At 38.2% G+C, this 22415-nt stretch overlaps 1 long non-coding RNA gene across 1 annotated transcript in view; it reads left to right on the forward strand.

The window, feature by feature from the left end:
• Window positions 1–972: 972 nt before the first annotated feature.
• Window positions 973–22415, forward strand: part of LOC311438245 — a 46203-nt gene continuing 24760 nt past the window's right edge. The window contains exon 1 of the long non-coding RNA XR_014694026.1: window positions 973–1021. This is a non-coding gene — a long non-coding RNA (uncharacterized lncRNA). The remainder of the gene's footprint in view (window positions 1022–22415) is intronic.

Below are 22415 nucleotides of genomic sequence, written 5' to 3' on the forward strand. Positions count from 1 at the left end.
GAGATGATTGGGACAATGGGGTCTTTTCAAGGCCAACATTAACTGGGATGCACCCAAGGGTCTCTGTCTCACAGCAAGTTCCTGAAAATCCTTCAAAACAGAGAACACCAAGTGGGGCATGATGTATGCGTATACAAGAGAGTGGTCTAGCCTCCCTGCAATATCTGAAATCACCACCACAGGATAAATGATTGCTCTGCCTTCTCCATGTGCATACCAGAATAGATCCCACCACAGACAACTGACAAGCACAACTCATCCGGTCCACATGAGACGGGGTGGTGCTTAGATCTAGCACAGGTCATCTGGCTGAAGATGCTGGTGGAGAGTAAGATCTCTTCCTTGGTACACAGCAATGATTATGAACCTTCAACAGCCAGAATGATAGTTACTGCCCCAATGGGATCCAACTGGATATTTTCTTGGTGTTCCTTTCCACAAAGAAGGAAGGTTTCTTAACTGAAACCAGCAAAAACAAGTGGTTGGGGTTGATGCAGCATGGGCTTTTGAAGTGGCCCAACTGCCACAAGGACCAGTGTTAGCTGCTGATTCCCTTCAGAGGACATTGTTGGACAAGATGTTAAATCCTCTATCTGGATGCATTTATGTTCTTAATAGATTTATCAGTAAGGATCAGTAAGTGATGCTGGGATTAGTACCAAGTTTCCCTTTGCATCCACCACGTAGCAGTGTATTCTGTATCCCCATGTAAGGGAGCAAGGAAAGGATGTAGAATCTTTAGTTTTAGAGTGATGTAACATTCTTAGTCTTCTTTTTGTAGGATTACATGTAGATTTTTGGAATTAAGTTTATTTTCCACCATTCTCTCATACCACTGCACTTCAGTGTCATGAGACTGGGTACTGATCTGACATTGTCAGCACAGCAGATCTTAGTATTACATTTAAAAATATTGAGATGACTAGTGTTAAGGACCTTAAGTCAAGTATAACCACATTTTTGCATTTTCAGACAGAAGATGAACTTGCTGAACATTTCTATGGGACCTGGCTTTCTTCAGGTAGGACAGGCCATGCCTATACGTGAATCCCAAACATTTAGAATTTGGCTTAGAAGCTGCCATGGGTGCCAAACAATAAATCCTGTTGGACAGGCCTCAAAGACAGATACAACCTTTTTTAAAAATATATCAACTTCAAAGGATGGGTTGAGCAGTCATTGGACTGCGTCTTAAAACACCTGGAGAAGAGACATGAATTCTGTGTTCTTTATAGCCTCACACAGAGAGAAAAAAGTCAGGGATTACATACACATTCCCAAAAGGCCCTGCTATTCAGAAGTTTTTGGTTTGTCATGCACAATGCATATGTGTGCCATTAGATCCACATTGGCAAGTACTCAGTGAAGACAATACATTCTCCAGAAAGAAAATATGGTCAAAAAACAATTCACACCAGACAATCCAGAATCTATGCCAAGATATTCTATGCCACATACATTCTGATTTAAAACATCGTTGACAAATTTTAAGGACTACTGTTCCCTTAAGCACAGCTGATGAATTAAAGGTCAAGGAATCATTGTAAGAGTCCTTCAGAATGGTCGTGTTCTTCAGAAGGATGAATCACTGTCTGTTTAATAAACTCCAGCACTTGTCCTCCAGACTCTTCTTGCTCCATAGATCTGGGAAAGGCTGGGGCATTGGTACTGATTTACCTCTTTGCTCTGATGTTCTGACCAGCAATGCAAGCTCTGACTCATAAAGCTTTCACAACACACCCAAAACATCTCAGGTATAAACCATTATTGGGAAAGAGATGGTGTGGATTTTTATTTTTTTTATAACTGTGTTAAGTTTTCTTAGGGAAGGTGATTTTCTTATCTCTTCATCTTATCTGCCAGGCATTAACTGCTTCCCTGTTGTGGCAGTTTTCTTTTCCTAAACCTCTTTCTCTTACGAATACATTTTATGCATTTCTTACCTATATAGATCTACTGAACCATTTGTTGCTATGGTTTCTTTAAATGTTTCCATATCTGTCCTCTCCAATTTTCCACAATAAAAAATTCAAAACATTTTTCAGCCAGAATTTTAATTACTGACATAAGTCCACATAAGTAAACCAGAAACCCGTACCTTTAACACCACAATATTCCTATTTTATGTTTTGATTTAGCAATTTTCTAAGATTTAACAGAAAACAATTTTCTGTCTCCTAAAGCACTACTTCATTGCAACTCATAAACATAATGAAATAAGACACAAAGAGCAATGCTCACAAACATTAAAAAAAAAAAAAAAAAAAAAAAGTTTCACCTAATTCTTAAAATTGTTTTGTTTTTTTTTTTTAAAGCATGTTTAATATTTTCCAGACTCCTACACTATCTTCACATCCACTAAGACCTCCACACTGCTTAATAAAGGGTGGCGAAGTGCCTCGTCCAGATAACTCCTGCCTAAAAATGTATGGAAGAATTCAGTAAAATTCATAGATGAGACTAATAAGGAAAAAAAAATAATAATAATAACAATAATAATAATAATAATAAAGAGTCTATGTTGCTTTTCTTCCATCTACTTGCATCATAAGCAAGTTTTACTGCTGCTGGCTACAGGACCAGCAGAAATATCCACATCTGCTCGAGTTTCTCTGTAGTTTAAATGCACACATATTTATGTGTACGTATTAGCCATGCTAGTAGCCCCTTCTTTCATTCTGAACACCGAACAGCCATTATCCAGTCTTTAAACAAATAAATAAACCGACCAACTATCAAATTAATTTGGTTCACATTATAACCTAAAGTTGAATATGATGATTTAAAAAGGTAGAGAAAGAATAAAAAATATTGTCTTTTCAGCAGTAATATTCTGGGCAGAAGACTCACTAATAAATAATAACATCTTACTTTTTACAGTGAGTAAAAGAAAGTTTTTATTTAAATGTAATAAAACAAGAAGCTCTGCATGACCACAGTGAATGAGTGTATGCACAGGTGCCCCCTTCACGACTACCATATCCTGAACATGGCTTGTGCCTCCTGTTATGGACGTTTCTCATTTATGAATCATCAGTGCTCTTTGGCTAATTTATACACATTTTCTCATTTTCAGCCCCCCCCCGTCAGTTCGCTCCTCCTCCGCACCGAGAAGTATCCCGGAATTTTGCAACGAAAAGATGGCATTGATCTGCAAACGGGGGACAGGCCGCGGAGGCTGCTCGGAAGCGAAGCTCCGCTGGGGGGGCTGGAAGGGAAACTCCGCGGCCCAGGCCCCGGCCCCGGCCCCGGCCCCAGCCTCGGCCCCGGTCCCGGAGGCGGGCGGAGTGCCTTGGGCAACGGCGCCACCCGGCGGCCCGGCCCGGCCCGGCCCCGCAGCCCGCGATGGCGGCCAGGCCCCGCGGGGCCCCCAGCGGGAGCGTTGACTTCCCCTGGCAGCGGAGGAGCGGGACAGGAGAGAGCTGTTCCCGCAGCTGTAATGGATGGCGGGGGCCGGGAGAGCCTCGCGGCTGCTGGGGAGTGGAGCAGGGGGCACCGCGGCGACTCGCCTGCCCGTGAGGAGCGGCCGGGGGAAGGGTCCCGCCGGCGAAGTGAAGGGGTCTCGGGGCCGGCCTCTCGGCCACCTTCGTCGTGGGGAACGTGAAGGCCCACGCCGCGCAGGAGTTTGCTCGGAGAGCCCCCTCAGTGCTTCCTGAGCCCTCGTCTCTGGGCTGTTTGTGCTTTTCTGTAGTGAAAACGGAGGTGCTGTCCTCTGTATGCAACAGACTCTGGTTTCGACACGTCTGTTTTTAACCCCTTCAGCTTCTACGCATGAGTTTTCCCCTTTCACCTACACCACAAAAAAAACAAAACCAGCCCCTGCCCCAAACAGCCCTTATACGCATGCAAAACTGCCGTGGTTTTGGCAAGTCAGAATCGGGTAATTTTCATCTCTGTCCTTCAGAACTGCTACCTCTGAATTTTAACACTACTTGTCTCGACAGAAATTGGTATGCTGGTAGAAGAAAAAATCTCAATAGCCGCACAAGAAGAATTTGTATTCATTCAATCCCACGTTGAGGACTTTGCTTTGTATGACAGGACTTTATAATATGTCAGGTTTTGTATTTCTGACCTTTGTTGTTTAAACTGAGAAACAATAACCACCTTTTGTTTTTAGTCTCCATCGCTAAAAAGTTAACAATTTCCTACAAAATAAAACGAAGCACAGTGAAAAGAGTAAAAACTCCAAGTGAAAAATACTTCAAAAAATCTTGAAAAATCATACCTACTCTTGTTTGTAATGTGAGAAATTATTACAAGTATGTTCACTATGAGGACTATTGATAGATGACTCACAATTTAGCTAAATTCAATAAACCACATACTGTGCCTGTCCCAGTAGGTGACTCATGCATTTTGTATTTCAAGTATCAAATGTTTGCCAAAAACAGTATTTAAAAAAGTAGGAAAATTGTTCAAAAGGGCTTGTGAATAGGTTGGGACTACCCACAGGCAGCTCTTACTTGTGTTCTGACCACTTACGTGGGATTTCACGGCACTACGGCAGTATTCTGTGAGAAGGAGTGCTTAGCCACAGCAGCCCCACCTTACACACTTCATAGGCTTTTTTCCTCACATATATTGTACCTTCTTTAAATACACACACATTAGTATTTAATGTGATACTTTCTAACAGTTGTGTTTTAAAGAGAAAAGCCTGCAGGGTAAACATTTTCCCCACAGAGTTACTGCTCCGTAATTTTATACACATTTCCTAATTTTCCTAGCACCGTGCTTCGCCCTTCTAAAATCAACTGTAAAAAAGTAAAATAAAACAGCAGTCTCAAAAGAACTATTCAGCTGATCCCTGAATACTGTATAGTAGTATTTTAAACCAAACAAATCAATGTAGAAGTGGCAGAATTGCACCCAGAAGAAGGAAGCTTCAGTCGTGGTGTTGATGCCTTTTCACCATTTCAGCAGCCAGCAGGGTGGCGAAGGAGGCTACTACATGCTGGTGACTCACTCACTGGGTTAGCTTAGATTTTAGGCACTTTTCCAAAATCATTCATATAGACCTCAGAGTACATCTGCTTCTTATTTTTACCTTTGTGCAGGAGTTGCCTGGCCCCAGAATGTCGTGCACTGCATGTGCAAAACATCCTCGTGCCATAAACTCTTTTCTGAGGACAGTCATGTGGCCACACCAGTGCATGAGGAGATGCAGTCTTTTCACCAGGGCCAGGGAATTGTATGTGTTTACAGCAAGTGTGACTTAAGGCATCTGTTTTCTGGGTGACTTGGTCACTTGCTGAACAGGTGAAATATTGGGTGAAATATTTTTAAATGCCCAGTCACTCCTTTAATTGGTGTCAAACAGTGCAGGTTCCTGTCCTCAATGCAAAAAGAGGTTAATGCTGACTTCAAGAACAGGGCTAGGAGGGCTACTGAGTTCCTGTCATTGTGAGGGTGAATGGTACCCTGTTCCCAGAATAATGCCCTGTTCTCCAATAGCCCTGGTCGTTGACAATAGGATTACACAGCATGAATCCAGGAGAACTATCACCACCTACGTTTAACAGGGTGTGGGGAGAATCTTTTGTTTTTTTAACATATCCTGCCAAAAGTCATACAGACTCATTCCATATTCACTTGGAAAAATAGGTAACAGTCTTTCATTACTGATCTTCTCTGCATCTTTTTTCTCATTATTTCTCTGGCACTTTACCTGCTGAGCTGGCTCTTGCTCTGACTTAACTGAGTCCTTTCTGATCCCTGGAAGAAGCCGATACAGTGTCATCTGAAAGTAAATGAACTCAAAGTTCATGTTGACTAGGGATATATTAAGATGATGGAGTCACAACTTTCATATATGCAGAAATGGTAAAACTAGGCATAGTATTAAGCTCCGAACTTTAATTTTATTCATTAAAAACCAAGCATGAAGCATGTTTTATTCATTGTTTTGTCAACCACTTCACATTTTCACCCTGTTTTTCTTGTAAAAACTATCAAAAGATCTCCCGTGCAAAAGTATTGCAGGAAAACATTTGATCTATTTTAGTTTAATTTAATGAAATTTATCATCCAGAAAACAAGTAAGAGAGGGAGCATCAGTATGCCCAGACAATTCTCCAAAGGCCTTTAGCAATTGCTTTTTAAGAGGATCATTAGCTTCCTGCCTGTGAAATTACCAAAACTGATGTCTTTGTATTGACATGGGTACAAGTTATGCTATTTGAAGGAGATATTAAATTTTAAGCTGACAAAGGATACATACTTTGCTGGTAATACCAATTTGTCCAATTGTCCCACAATGGGAGTGAATGCATGCACACTATGGAAAATCTTAAACTGCATACGAAGATTATTTTTTGAAGACTAAAGCATTTATACAAATGGGAAATCATATTAGTTGTCAAATGATGACAGTTGTAATATTAACATTATTAACAAGGGGTGAGAGTATTGTTTTACAATCCATGCATCATGCTAGAAATGCTATTTAACATCAGAGACTCAATATTTATCAAGAGCATTTGATTTAATAATATCCAGTATAACAGTACTCCACAGTTTCCATTAGTTTGATTGAATGTTATATCTGTCTAAGCAAACCAAGCATTAGGCGCTTCAGTGAAAGTCACTTGTAATAGAGAAAAATATAATGCATGAATATTTCATTAGTAGATGAATACCCATCAAAACTTTCCTTGAAATGCTTGAAAGTACCTCCTGAATGTTTGCCAGTTATTTCATAAAACAGAGATGGTTGTAATGCTGCTGTTGAAACAGGAAAAATCTATTAGATCATTTAACATACCAAAACAATTATGGTATAATTATAAGGAACATAATTATATGTTCTTGATGTCTTTAATTGTGCAAGCCTCACTAATTAACATTAGAAATTCAATCAAAACAAATTATGCTTTAAAATTTAAGGATGAACTTAAAGAGAAAGATGGCATTTCCCAAGTCAAACAATTACAACTTTGAATTCCACCTGATAGCAGGCAAACTATTGATGTGCCTGTTGCAGATGATGGAACGATATGAGTTCCATCTCCTGAATGTATTTATTCAGCGTATTTGGAGATACATATATACTCAAGTGACTTACCCTTATTTAAAGTTGTAATGTCAGTTTTGCCTAAGCTAAAATCTGACAGAGGGTCTTGTAGCCTTTGCATTAAACTTTAAAGGAAGAGATACATAGTGTGCCCTCTGCATTTTCTGTTTTTCTCATTTTCTCATTTTCTTTGATTTAACCAGAACAGAACTGCTGTAAAATGAAAATTTTGGCCATTTTCCACTGCCCTTTTCTCTTAAGCAGGTACACACATTCAAAGATCTGAGTACAAAACTTTCTGAGCACCAGTGCACCAGTCAGTTCTCGTAGGAGTCCAGTGCTATTTTAGAAACCATCAGGTATTCCAGGCATCCTAGGGAAGGCAGATAGAACTGTAGGAGGTGCCTGTACCTGCTGGCATGGCCCTAAGTCGACTGAAGTCCACCACATCTCACCTGGTACAAATTGCCTAGCTCTAGCTGAAGGTAGCTCCATTTTGGTTAGCTCAATTCCATGTTTTTGGCTGGCTAAGCACTTTGGAGTGAAAACTTCAAAATAAAATAAATAAAATAAAATAAAATAAAATAAAATAAAATAAAATAAAATAAAATAAAATAAAATAAAATAAAATAAAATAAAATAAAATAAAATAAAATAAAATAAAAGCCTAGAATAGGCTTTCTAACATGGTTATAAACTAATTTATGACCTAATTTTATAACCTAATTTATAACATGGTTATAACCTAATTATTATATGTTCATCTTCCAAACAGTCTTGAGCTTTCAAGAGCCTTCACTGATAATCAAAACAGCTATTACTTTAGATCCAAGTATATTCCTAGAAAGGATTGACTTTCCAGATCACATCAACCACGACAGTGATCAGTGGCAGAGAAAACTGGTGAATATTTTTCCACAGAATAATTGCATCAGAGTATTTGAATTGTCAGAAGAAAATTCAGACAACTAGACAACTCAGCATAATTTGAGTGATCAACACCTCCTTAGAGTGTCTCTCATTCTATCAGATGTTGAATGGGTATAATGGGATATGCTGGGAAATGACAGAAAATTGTCTGATTACCACAGAAACAAATTTGCCAAGGACTCCACATACCTGATGGCTTTTTATTTCAGGTGCTGAACAATTGTTTCATGGAACCAAAAATGATGGGATGTCATGATCCTCCATATAAGCTCATGAAACAGCAATGTAATGCCTTCAGTGTTATATGATATCACAGGTGTGGTAGGACTGTTTGGAATGTTTTTATTCCTTCAGTACTCAATATTTCTTGGTGTGGCAGGAGTATGGAGAACCATTTGCTCCTTTAGACACTTTCTCTAATATTTTCACTGCTGCACTGCACTGCATTACCATACCCTACTGTACCGTACCCTACCCTACACTTCCTTCTGTAATTTAGTAGGCTTAACTTTTTAAAACAATTTCTATACATATTTTATCTCAACATAGTCAGCACTGCAATAATGTAGGTTTCTGTTCATTTGTTTTAGATCGTAAATATGTTAATTAAAAACTGTCAAAATAATAAAGTTGTGTTGTTTTTTTTTCCTTTAGTGATGATTATAATAACATATAAATAATATATATTATAATATTATATTATATTATATTATATTATATTATATTATATTATATTATATTATATTATATTATATTATATTTATTTATATATATATAAAGCCTAGTATCTTCTTTCTTCCTTTAAAGAAAGAATAGTCAAAATGCCTCTGTCGCACTGCCGTGTATTTTGCTGGTGTTTTGAATGGTAGCACACAGAGATAGATAGATAAATAAATAAATAAATAGTAATAAATAATAATAATAATAATATCTACATCCATTTCACTTTGAAACAAATGATTACAGAGCAGCTGATTACAATTGGAGAGAAGATGTAGAAAGGCAAAATGCCAGTAGTAGCAATTGGAGTGAATTAACTGGGGTGCTCAGACATGCTCTCAAGAAATGGATTGACTCACAGAAGGAGTTTTAGTGGTGTGAAAACTTGCATCACGTTTCTTCAGCATACAGAAAAGCAATCTACCTGATTTTCCTGGAAGTAGCAAAGCAATCAGATATTTGAGCAGTCTATTGCCTGCTAAGAGATGGGGAACCATGGAAAGCACAGAAACAGGAGGAAAAATATTCAGAAGCATCTTTAATATCCACCAATACATTATCAATAAAAATACTTATTTCTTGGCACTTTTGTCTTAGAACTGAAACTTTCCTTCAATTTAAGTGATTTTTACAAAATAGTTTTTGAAGAAAATGCATCCCTATTCTTAGTGAGATTATTAATAACAAAGGGAAAATTAGAGGCTCTGAATGTTTCATTTTTCATTGTTCATGCAAATCTGGCTGTACCTTTGTCCTTAGATACAAAGTTATCAATGTCTTGTTAAAGTAATGCACCACAGGAGAAGAAAATAATCTTCTTTAACATATTCCATCCAGTGATCTGGCAGAAAATAACAACAACACTAGATTCTCTCCGGGATAAGTTTATTTCATTCACAAATCGTCTTACTTGCTAAGTAGCTTTTTATCAATGATATGTATTCACAAAAATTAGTGATGTGAAAAATAGCAAGAACATAATTTGCTATACTAAAATAGAGCATTTACCCTGTAACTGTCATTCAGATCAGACAACAAAAGGAAAGACACACTAAATTAGTCAAGAAAACACAGTGTTGTAACTTTATGACCAAGGTCACCAACTTAGAAAATCGGTTGTTAAATACTCACAGCAGTTAATTCTCACAGTTTGAGAGGAAGCTAGTACTGCCTTGAAACAAGGGCAAAGTCATTACCCATTGGGCTTAAATAAATTGCATGGAAGCCTCCCAGAGTAAATATATTTTCTTGTGTATTCACTTATGAACTGTAGCTGAAGGTGCATTATAAAACTCTGTAAAGAGGTGGAAAATAGTAATAGAACCAAAGGCCAAAAAGTGAACTGTTCAAGCTGGAAGGTGCAAGTAGTGTTGAAACTTGACTGCCATCAGATACGATAACCTGTATAGCTAGAATAAGAGCACAAAATCTGTGGGCTCTGTTATTCCATATCACTTGTTTTCGATTCTTCCTCAAAAGGAAAAAACTAACAAAACAAAACAAAACAAAAAGGATATTTCCAGTTTGTTTTCATGGTTTCTTAGGCAAAAACAGATTTCAAAACAACATTTGCAATTAAGTGAATTCTGACATGCCCACCTGGAGGACATCCCAGTTCCCACCAGTAACGCAGTCCTTACCTCTGTAATTAAGTAGAACAAGAAGCTGAAGCACTAGAACTTTGTTTGCTTTGCTAACAAAAACACTAGTGCTCCCTTTGCCTCGCTTATTTTGGCTCTTGTTTCTTGCATTTAATCCTTTCATCCTCTCTACCTCTTCTGCAGTTTTCTGGCATCTTCTGCAGTTTTTCCTCTTGCCTTGTGTGCAGTCTCTGAAATAGAAACACGGGCTCTACAATGACACCGAGAAACCTCCATGGACCTCTTGACTCCGCAGCAACTTCAAACCACAGGATTCCTGCTTGAAGGGTCTTTGAAGGCTGGGGTGTGTGTGTGTGTTTTTTGACACAGTGCAAAGCAGTTTGTCTTTCCTGTTTCCATCTGCTATACAGGTGTTGATATTATTTTATTTATCTCGATGAATAGCAAATTTGTAAACAGTTTGGAGAGGCTGGAAGGAAACAAGTATAATCAGAACAGTGGCATTCATCTGGGGCTGGATCCTAGGAAAGGCTGACTTTCTTAGTTCACTTTGACTACTGAAAGCTGACAGCACCCAGCACATTAGACTAGTAAGCCATAAACTGTTATTTTTGCACCAAGTCTTTTGATATAAATGTCTCACCTACTTACTCCAGGAATGCAAAGCTGTTTCAGTGAGTGCTTTGTCCTCATAATCTTTCTGCTTGGAAATGAAATCTCACATGTTAAGCAAATCCCATCTTGTATATAGATATTATTATAGGGATAGAAGACTGCAAAAATCTGGGAAAGATTTGTAAAACCTTTAAAAGACATTCACTTTGATGTTGTATATCCAGTATGAACAAACTTGCAAAGATCTCAGTAAATTAATTCTGCAGAAAGTATAGCCACACAAAAATGAAAAATAAAATTAAATAAAGAGACTTTTAATAAGAAGCTTTGTTCTTTTAAATCTCAATTATCCATCTGGGAATCCAAATAAGTAATCAGAAAATTTTGTCAAAATGGATCAGACTTTTAATATCAAAAATGTACTGAAGAATGAAAAGTATTAGATTTTCTGCAACTACTTTAGAAGAATGAGTATGTTTGAAAGATTATTCGCACACAGTACATGACGAAAAATAGAAGCCAAAAGCAAAAAATAAAAATAAAAATAAATAAATAAATAAATAAATAAATAAATAAATAAATAAGTTAAATAATTTTGTGGCAAATTCAAATTTGTTTTGGCATGTTAGATAGATGTTAGAAGTGTTAGCCAGAATTTTCTTTTTTATACCATAAAACTTTATGGAACTGGAACTGATCTTGGTCCAACATCTGCAGGTTTTTTGGTATGGGGTTTTGAATATCATTTATCTGTCACATAGGTAAGACCCTTTTGAGCTAAAGCCCAAAGAAAAGCAATTTCATTTCATCAGTGCCAGGAAACTTAAAGTTCATGAAGTTCAGCTGGTGCAGGATCTATAAAGTCTATCATTAGCTCCCATGGAGCTGACAAGCCTGATGAATAGAGCTTTAAGTGATCAGTCTTATTTATTCCTTATCATTATTGCGAACAAACAAACAAACAAACAAACAAAAAAGACCAAATGAAAAGAGAAATTCTACATAAAATAGAGCAGATGGTACTTCAGGCCTAGTTTTATTTTTAGCCAAATGGAGAATACCATTAGTTAGTTTAGTGTTAGTTTGCTATTAGACAAAAAAAAATGTTTTCAGTTCCTAGACAAAATGGTCTCATCCTTTGCAGAAAGACAGATAATTCTCTGAAACACAGTATATTCCAGTAGTTTCACTTTTTTTCCTGTTTTATATCTCAAATCTTCTTTGCTTAAGTGAAAATGGGGCAAGCTTTCACTAGAAGCAGGTTCTTTAGTGTCCACACTAAACACGGTGTCCTCATCAGTGTTTAATCTCCTTTTGAAAACAATTATTTCATAAAATAGTTTCCAAGGGGCAGGGTCTCAAAACTGTATAGGGTGCCCTGTAAGCCTTCCCAAAACATATTCCCATTCATCTGAACAAAAAATATTTTTGTTATTTTTTCTGAATTTCCTCTTTGATGTTTCAAACTCCTCACAACTCTCTCTTTCCTCAGTAGGACTTGCACATGCAGATCAACCTTGGCCTCAGAGAGGAACCACCCAGAACAAAATCCCCATCAAATGCTTGAGCCTTTCTGCACCGAGGACATTGTAGAAAGGCAAGCACCCAGTTTTGTCCTTTGCTGTTCTGCGGACATAAGTCTTTTCTCCTACAATAGAATTGTGCTGATAGATGTCAAGGTCCATCTTCGAGCACAGTGTAACAAATATTTTCCTGAGGGCAAAAGGTAAAAATTCACCCTTCAGTAACAGCTTATAGTAATTTTGCTGTTCTGCATAGCATAACTATTTTGTGGGGTATTTAGTCAGTTATTGTGGTACTGTTAGCCTTCTTTAAAAAAAAGACCACCCTGCAGCTGCTTGATAGTGTGCTCTCAGCTAGGATGCTCTGAAAGGTCTAGTCCTCTGCAAATACAGAAGCAAAGGATTCCCTTAAACCCTTGCTGACGGTGGTTTACGCTGATCCATTTCACTGTGCATTGCAACACCAACATAATCACTTACCATTTCCCAACTAGCAGGCCGACAGAGCTGGACATGTTAACATAAGAGTCTGAATGTGCCCTAAGAGTGCCAATGTGTCAGCTCAATCAGCTGATGTCAGCATGCTGCTAAGAATCGTATTTATTCATTCATTATATCCCAAGCTGCACATAAAGCAATTAAAATTCCATTACAGAGAACACAGAACAAGTAAATTTTTAAAATCTTCATTGTGGTGATTAGAAATTTAACAGAGAATGAGTATTGTTGATTCCAAAAGTCTTTTTTTCCCTCAGAAAACAGCCTTAAGGTAGTGGAGGTCACATTTTAGATCTAAAATATGGAGATAATGAGACTCGTCTCTTTTGTACAGCGCTTTAAAATCTCCTGATGAAAAGTGCTATATAAGAACTCGATATTATTTTGATTAATGCTCATAATCACCATCTCGTCAGTACTTTTTCCCCTTCTGACCTTGTAGTTTCCATGTAGTAAAAGGCACTTACCTCACTGCTTGATCAAGCTCTTAAGACAGCTCAGGCAGCAGGTTTATGCCTCCTTTCCAGGAGGTGGATTCAAGAATCTACCTAGGTGGCTTGATAAAAGGAATGGGATGCTCTGAGGGGAAAAGAAAGAAAAAAGAAAAAAAAATAAAAACACTACAAATTCTTGTTTATCCCCCCAAAGTTTTTCATCTCCTAACTCTCAGACTTTTTTCTCCTTGTCTCACCGTATCTTTGCAAAGGACATTCATGAAAATCATCTTAAGGGATTTTTTTTGAGAGGGGATACATTAAGGGTAGTATTTTAGCAATGAGGAGACCTCTCTTTCAGCAGTGCTCATTCCACTACAGCAATTTCAGGTTTGGGGGCAAAAACTGCATATCTCTCCATAGGATTTTGGCCAGATAGTACCTGAGTTATTCTACACAAACAGATGAAATCCAGCTCCATCAGATATAGGATTTAGAAAGTACTGTAGAAGAGAATTCAGATTTTTAGAAGTTGTGTAAATTATACCTTTTTTTTCCTTCAGGAAATGGATATCGAGAGTGGGGGGGGGAGGAGGTAAAGTAGGGACTAATCTATCGTTGCAGATTAACCAAATATTGTTCTATGAACTTATTTCATTTATGTCGCAATGTTTGTTTCTATGTCTCTAGGTACCATTTCTCCTTACAAAATAGAATAGATCAGAATGTATTGAATAAACACTTGATGACACTGTAAATGTTGAGCAAGGCCAATTTGATAAAAGAAAGCGAGGTTCATTAATTTTAACTTTCTGTTAGTTCATGCCTTGCTACTACAAGTAGCATGTGTTTGCATTCAAGGTAATGTGACTGACTTGTGAATGCCAGTTTCCTAAGTTCAGGCAGAAAGGAATTTATTACATATTTTGAATGAGCAGAGGTCAATATTTCCAAGCTAGAATGTAGGCATTGTTCTAGCAGACTCCCTACCTGTGATACTGATGCACAGGTCATGCAGTTGTATCCAAAACTCTAAGGCAAAACAGTAAAAATAAATATTTGAAAGCATGGAAACAAAGAAGGAAGAACAGATAGTCACCAGAGAAATAAAAATATTTTTTCTGTGTTGTAATCAAAATTTTCTTTCTGAAAAACTAAAATTAATTTTCTAAGATACTGAAACTACATGGTATTTTAGGCATTAACAAGCACATGATCTACATTTTTCATAAAACTATAAAAATCTATAAGGATTTTAAACAGTGCACTAGAATCTGCAAAGCCATCCCTGGTGCTGCTTGAAGTTTAAGCAAGGATAACACAGGTATTACTGGAAGAAACTAGGGAATTGGGAGAAATGACCACAGTGGTTAAAGTTTTGTATCTAAAAGAGAAATACCCAAACTAAGGCAGGAATTAAAAAACCTCTAACCAGCAGTAGTTACTGAACTATTGCTTCAGAAAGAGGCAGGGAGTTTATGAAAAATCTTAAATGAATAAATATATTTTCATTCTTAAAAATAAATAAATAAATAACTCCCTTGCAGTAAATATTTAAAGATATGTGTGGGACATTGTAGAGGAACTGTCAATAATGCCACCAGAGTTTGGTCTTTGGAAAAATTCAGCATTCAACACATTTCATAAGACAAATATTCACATTAAAATATTTTCATTTTCTTGGCAGCCACGGGTAGGTGATCAACCCTTTTCCATGCAAAATCAGCCTTTGCTCCACACAGACTCAGATGTCTCTCCCAAATAACCTTGGATCGTATTATTTTTGAATTTCTTTGTACATTTCCCTCTTTGCTGTGCTGAATTAGTTGTGTTTATTTTTACCTCACTCTGCCAGCTGCACAGATACCACTAGCTGTGAGACAAAAACCTTCACAGCTGGAAACAAACTAAAATAGTCACTGGGATGATGCCACAGAAACACAGCATCAATTAGCAATGGGAGCAGCTGTTGCAGCAAGCAAGGGCCTTCCTGCGTGTGGTTTGCTCCCTTGTTGTTTTGCATCAGATGACACCACTCCTGAGCAGGAGGCAGTCATTGCACACGTGCTGCACCACGCTCATTCCAGCACAGAGGCCCAAAGCCTTTGGAGGCACTGACAGGTGAAATAAGATATATTTTGAATCTCGTAAGTAGTTCACATGTTTTTTTGCTGGACCAAATATTCCTGAGCAGCTTTCCCTCTGAGGATTAAAGCATGGTGAGCCCTTGGTTACCCATTAGCTGCCCTGGTTTTGGGTAGCCCAGATTTGTGAGAGTTCTCCATCATCTCAGTTACAGTATTCCAAGGATGGTCTGTACCATAGAGACCTCAAAAGCCACTAATGATACTGTAAAGGAGTGTGGTACCTACATATGCTCATCTTTCAACCTGTAGCAAGGATATGGGCTGAGCCTTCTGTTACTGCCCCATGCTTTCATGGAGGGAGACACAAGGAGGAAAAGACACAAAGAGGGAATGGATGAGGGGAAGAGAAAGAGAAGGAGGGAGAAAAGGGCGGGCAGAATGGAGATATCAGAGAAAAGATAATGAGAAACAAGAGAAAAGGTTCTTATTAAACTCAGGTTGTAAATTATGGGCCAGATAATAAGCCTGCTTCATTAAATTAGTGTTGTTAAACCAAATACAATTAGCCTCCCTGCATTTTGTGTGTATGCAGGTTCAGATCCTAAGTAGGTTTTTCCGTCAGGAATCCAAGATACCGTCACGCATCAATCTACAATAATCCTGCTGTGGATCACGAACAGAATTACTTGAAATATCTTAACTTCCCCTGGCAGGTCTTTCTAAATGAGAAAACGTATAGGACTATTGTGTACAAGGCATCTGGAGGGAACCATGAAATGAAATGCAATGAAATAAGCTTCTCAGGGACAAGCTGCAGCTTGGAAACATGTAGAGATTTCAGTACCGTAGAGGAAGAATGCTTTGTAGGTGGGATTTTGGTGGAGAAGTGAATGAGACATATCTGCTTAAGTCGCTCAAACTCTTCTGCCTCCCATTTCTCAATATGCAAAATTAAGCATAAAAATTTATACAGGATTTCAGTATGTCTTTAAGAAACACAGAGTATAGAAAAATTAAGGAAATATTCAGCCATGTTTTTTGTGAATACTTTGAAATAGCAGGATCACAAAATACACCACCATTATGAGGAGAGGTTTTTTATCTTTGAATTTAATTGAGGGCATTTAATTCATAACACAGTCATCTGTACAGAATTAAGCTTCAAATTAACGGAGGTTTAATAGTTTTAAATGATTCTTTAAAGGAAATTAGCAATGAAGACACAAACCTTTCTGAGGTGAATCACCAGGGAAATACAAAGTGAGGCATTTAATCTCAGGTCACAATGAGACAGTTCCCCAAGAGAACCAGTTACATCTCTCAAAAAGAGACAAAGAACATGATGTATATATGTGTGTGTGTGTGTTTTTTTTCCTTAGAAAGCATTCCTGCAGCCTCCAAAAAAGCCCATGCCAGACTTGGAGAAACGTGTTAGTTCCGCCAATGTTTTAAAACCCTGGCAAAAACATTAATTACCTCACCATAACTGTTTCACAGACCATAATTTGGGTATTCAACATTGATCACAGAGAAGACTGGACAAAGCCTAAAATGGCAGAATTTATCTTCTTAACTTCCTAAAAGTAGTCTGGGAAACTCAGCCATAATTTCCTCAGGTTCTCAATGCTTAAACCTTCAAGATGAAGGTTCCTCTAAACCTGTAAAAAAAAGTGTCCTAGGTACTGAAACATACCATGTCTTTGCTGAACCACCTGCGTACTCATTTCCTGCTTAAGACTGCCTGAGGTACTCATGCTTCTTTCTCTGCAGAGCCCAGTATGGTGGCAATACCTTTGTTTCCGGGCATTGCTCCCAGCACCAGGCTGCTCAATAAAGAGCAGCCATCATCATCCTCTCATTTCAGAGAAAGAGTGATGCGACATCCACGGATCAGGATGGGGTGTCATTGAGTCAGGCTGTCCAGCCTAAGCAAGAGGGCATGTCTATCACCATGTCCTTGGCATTTGGTACCAGCTGGGGTAGGTGTCTTGGCACTCGATGCGTTGGTTGCTGTGAACCTGTGGCCCTCATGCATGATGGGCTTAAATCAAACTGCAGCCCAGTGACCGTCTCTGATAATAAGCAAATAGCAGAAGAGCATTAGAGACCAAATCAATCCTTCAGGGTGATCATTTTCGGATTGTGATGAAGGCATATCAGTGCAGCAGGGCAGGAGCACCACTGCCAGTGCTGCTTGCACTGCGCATGGTCTGTGAGTGAACTTAAGGCCTCTGTTCCCTGGGCTGTCAGTGCAGGGCCTTTCACAAACACTAACTTCACATAAAAATGCTGTAAAGTTTTATTAGGGAAAAAAACACCCTCTAAACAGTTGGCTCAATTCTCCACTGAAGGGAACCTTTCTGCTTGAGCAGTCAAAAGCACTCACCGCCAGACAAAAGTACATTGGAAGAGTTTAACAGAAACTGGCACTGAACTAAACTGTAACTTCCACATGCCAAGTGTCACTAGTTCCTAGCTTTTATTATAAATCAGGTGTGCCCATGTATTTTCAAAACTGAAAACAACAGTCACTGAGTTATGCCTGAGTTCATGATCAACTCTCACACAGCCAATTCTTTATATAGCACCATATATTATGTGAAACGGCTCTCAAGAGCTTAGCAAATTAAACTAAGCGTTGTTACATTGCTCCAAATGCTCTCAGCATGGTTCTTTTCTTTTTTTTCCAGAGAAATAACATGGGATTTTAACTATTATAGCTTGAGACAAAATGAGAAGAACAGCACTTACTCTTTTCTTCTCCATATTTTCTATTACCACAGAACAGATAATGCATCAGCAGAATGCCATAAGAAACATTTCCAAAGATACATAAGTGCCTCTGGAGCCTTAGCTTGTTGGGCTTTAATGGTTAACTCCACAAATGTAATCAGGGCCTAAACACATACAAAGATAGATAGATAGGCAGACAAAAAGGTAGATAAAGGCATTTAAGAGCCTAAGAATCTAATTTGAACAGATTTTCTGCTGAAAATCCCGGACAAACAGTACCAAAATAAAGTGAACTTCCTATGCATTTTTGATAAATCAAAATAAAGAGCTTAAATGCACTTTCACACTATGTATCATTAAGAAGTTGCCTCCATGAGTTAGATTCAAGAGGAGAATCTAGGCATCTCAATGCCACTATAGGCACCCAAATCACAAATTCAGATTCTCAGAGCCTTCTCAAGTTTCCACAAGTGAAATCTCCCAGGAGACCAAGTTCTGCACTAGGAATGAGCAGAAGTGTTCAGGTCCTGAAAGCACTTGGGAACGCAGTGTTTGTCCCACACTTCAACCAACCGACATTCCCAAACAAGTCTTTCTACCACCTGCCTGATCTTCAGGAACTGTCATGTTAGATGTACCTCAAGCACGTCTAATCTTGGGCAAATTGCAGCCAAGTGGAGAAGCCATCCATTCCTTGCTCATTCCAGTCACTATTAGAAGTATTTCCGTGGGATGCAGGATCAAATTCCCCTTGAACGGTTCTCCACGTGAGTGTCTTCACTATTAAACTGCAGGTTGTCAAAACTGTTGTTTTGTAGAAGGAAACCTCACGATTCATACACACTGATGGATTTACAGTGTTGCAGAGAAGGGGATCACTCTCTCTCCAAGCTAACTTTGGTGGAGAGGTGAGAGGAAATTCAGTAAGGGACAAGGCAGAATACTCAGCTGACAGTATGAGATGTGCACTCACGACCCCAGTACTCCTCATTATTTCTTCCCATGGGCAATCTATGTATTTCTCATCCGTCCCCTGCTCTCTCAGATCACTGAGTGTGCAATCAGAGATGTGAGTCCAGTGTGTGACAAGACCTCTGGAAGTTGTATGCTGCCTTGCAGAGCCTCTTTTGTCACCCTAAGCTGAGCTGTTTAAGGAACTCTCTAGTTTTAGAGCACCTAACAGCCACTTATTTGATTTTCAGCTAGTTGGTTAAATTTATCACTTTCAATGAATGGGGTTCACATGTCCACATAACTTCAGGGACAGCTGATTTTGAAACTGTGGGTTAGGGTCCTATATCATTAAGAGACCCTATGAAATTTTATCAAATATGATATTCCTCAATATTTGCAAAAGACTGAAGCAGCTAGAGATTTAAAAAAATGGTCCTCATTAAAATGCTGTGAGAGATCACTCTGCTCCTACACCAAAAACTGTAAAATAGATTATGTAACATAAGGACAAACTATAATTGGATGAAGTGAGACTAAAAAATTGCAGGTTTGTGTTCCCCCTAATATTAATTCTCTGCCAAAGCACTTCATTAAATCTCAGTTACAGGTCAGAGTTGCACCATGAAATAGTAGGATATGTTAAATAATTATGTAGTAAGCATGGGTCTATATTGCCTCACTTCACTTCATGAAAAAAGTAAATGTGATTTTGTGAGGCAAAAATTCCATATCCACCAGACATTTATAGATCAGGAGAAGGAAATACATTTGGTTGAAGGATCCCCCGGTGTTCTTCCTCCATAAAGTATTTTCTCAGGTTACCTATGAAATCAGTGAAGCAGTGGCACAGCTGTTACTAAAACATGCAGCTAAACATTTTTAAATGAAGGAAAACGCATGCTTTGTTTCTTTACAGCCTAGATTAAAAACATTTGATAATTCTTTTGTGTTTTCAGTAATTTGACCAGGAAAAATCAGTTGTGTAAAGTAATGGGAAAGCAGGGAATATGTGAGTCTGTAAGGCCAAGTGCTGTACCTAATTCTTCCCCAATGCATGGGAACAGTTAAAGCAGAGGAAGTGCAGTCATACCATGCAATATACTCCTTCAATATAAGGAAGACCAAGATACTGGGTCCAAACCTGTGCTCTTAACAGAGCAAAGCTTCCCAAGTCAGGGGCATTTTTGGTTTCCTCTTTGGCCTGTTTGAGTCTTTGTTGAGTTCTACCTGTCTTGGCAAGACATTCTCCACAGCAGTCAGAGCAAGAACTGTTTTTTTCAAAGTGCAAAGTTTGTTGTGTTTGTTTTTTTTTTTCATTAAACAGTTCTGAAGTTCAAACCGCACTATCATATGGAATTTATGACAATGCTTTTTCAAATTTAATTTAGTAAAATTAAATTGGTGGTATTATTTAGAGGTGGTTTCATTCAGCCTTTCTGCTACTGAGTGCTCAGACTGGATAATTGGCTACCTTATACATGCATAGTCGTAAGTGAAGCTTAAAACGTGGTCCTTTACCCTAAGCATAATTTGGAGGAAAAAGCATCCTAGACAGATGTCTACTCCATGGTTTATAAGAGTATGTGATACCATCCGCACTTTTCACAGCTAAACCCTTGAAAACTGGGAGATTGACAAAGGGACCCAAACGTGAAGAGCATTCATTAAAAGATGTAAATAGCCAAGATCCGTGCTGTTTTGTTTCAATCTTCTTTATCCTGTTGAAAACAGGAAAGCCTCCTGTCATGCAGGCTCAGGGATTTTCAGGGCCCAATAAAGGTTAGTGACATTTTCAATTCATGTTTGTTTTCATTCTTCTAATCATGAACCCTGTGTCAGCCTGAGAAACCAGCTGAGCTTAATCCATAACCTTTTACAAGTGAAACATTAACTCACAGCATGTTCTGTTGTCTTTTTAAAGCAATACAAAAGCAAAGGGAGAAAAAAAAAAGAGCCACAATATACATGATAAAACATAGCAGCAGCCAAATGTGAAGGTTACTTGAAAGCGGTTACACTTGTGGAAAACAGCATATTTTTTAGGTCATTAAATTCATCATGTTCAGATGTCATAACCACTGTTTATTTCACAGGAGGATTCAGGACTGTCAGCATCAGAAGGTGGAAGGCAAAAATGTAGAAATAACCAATGAAACACAAGGCAGGAATTTTATCCCATGTCTTCATATATTACACAAATATTCTGATGCATTTTCATAACATCATTTTTGATTGGTAATAACCATGGAGATAATATTTGACTAGTTTCTTCTCTTTCCTTCTACAGTTTAACTGTTCCCACTGATTTCCCCTCCAAGTTTCATTCAGCTGTGTGGACAGTGCTTTAGGTTTTTATGGCAATACCGTCTGGATTTTATACAAGGCAGACTGCTAGACACATATGGCAACCCTCCTGCCCCACAGAGAGTGTGCAATGACGCACAAGGAGCAAGCCTAGAGGGAAGAACAGCTCTGACTACAAAGCATACATACCCAAGGAAGGATAATTATTTCACAAGCCTGTAAAAACCATTACGGAGAAATCCTGACTTCTCATATCTCTGTTGGATAACAAATACAATCGCACATGTATTAAGGAGGGTATAAAATTACAAACTTTTACTACCAAGAACAAGAAACCATGTTAGTTCTTAGAGAAAAATAAAGAATTTTTTATAAAAAAAAAAAAAAAAAAAAAAAACAAACAGTGAGGCAGAAATTAAATTAAAGGGTTTCTGATTTCATGGAGACAAACATACTAAGGATGACAAGGGAAACCTCAAAAAAAAAAAAAGCAGAATGTTGTTTGAATTAATGTATATGCTGCAGAGTGTTCCTGTGAAAAACAAAATGGGGATTAATGCAAAACCTAAACACTGGCTTGATGAACTATTACTCAAATATCTGAAGTTTTAAGGAGCACAAGCATGAGCTTACTCATCATTAAAGAAGGTACATATATAAGTGACCCAGCATTGGAAATGCTTCAGCCAGAAGTTTACCGTGATTAGACTTTAGAGAACACAATGAGAGGTAAAACTTCACGGAGCTGTGTACTCTCTAGTGCCTAGTGGGGGATAAGCACAGGTTACATTATTTTCCTGAGATGGGATTCATAGGAATAATTTTCCTTACCTGACCTCCTGTTTAGCTAGCAGCTTTGGGATCTCTATTTCTATGTGATTGGGTTAGAAAAATAGGCTAAAAGTTATGCAGGAGAGGAAAGGAGAAAAAAGGAGAGAAGACATAACTAAGAGGTAGGAGGACAGAAGTATACACAAACACATGCAGTAAAACGGTGTAAG

Source organism: Aythya ferina (genome assembly GCF_964211825.1).
Source record: "Aythya ferina genome assembly, chromosome: 5".
In the NCBI taxonomy this organism is placed as follows: domain Eukaryota; kingdom Metazoa; phylum Chordata; class Aves; order Anseriformes; family Anatidae; genus Aythya; species Aythya ferina.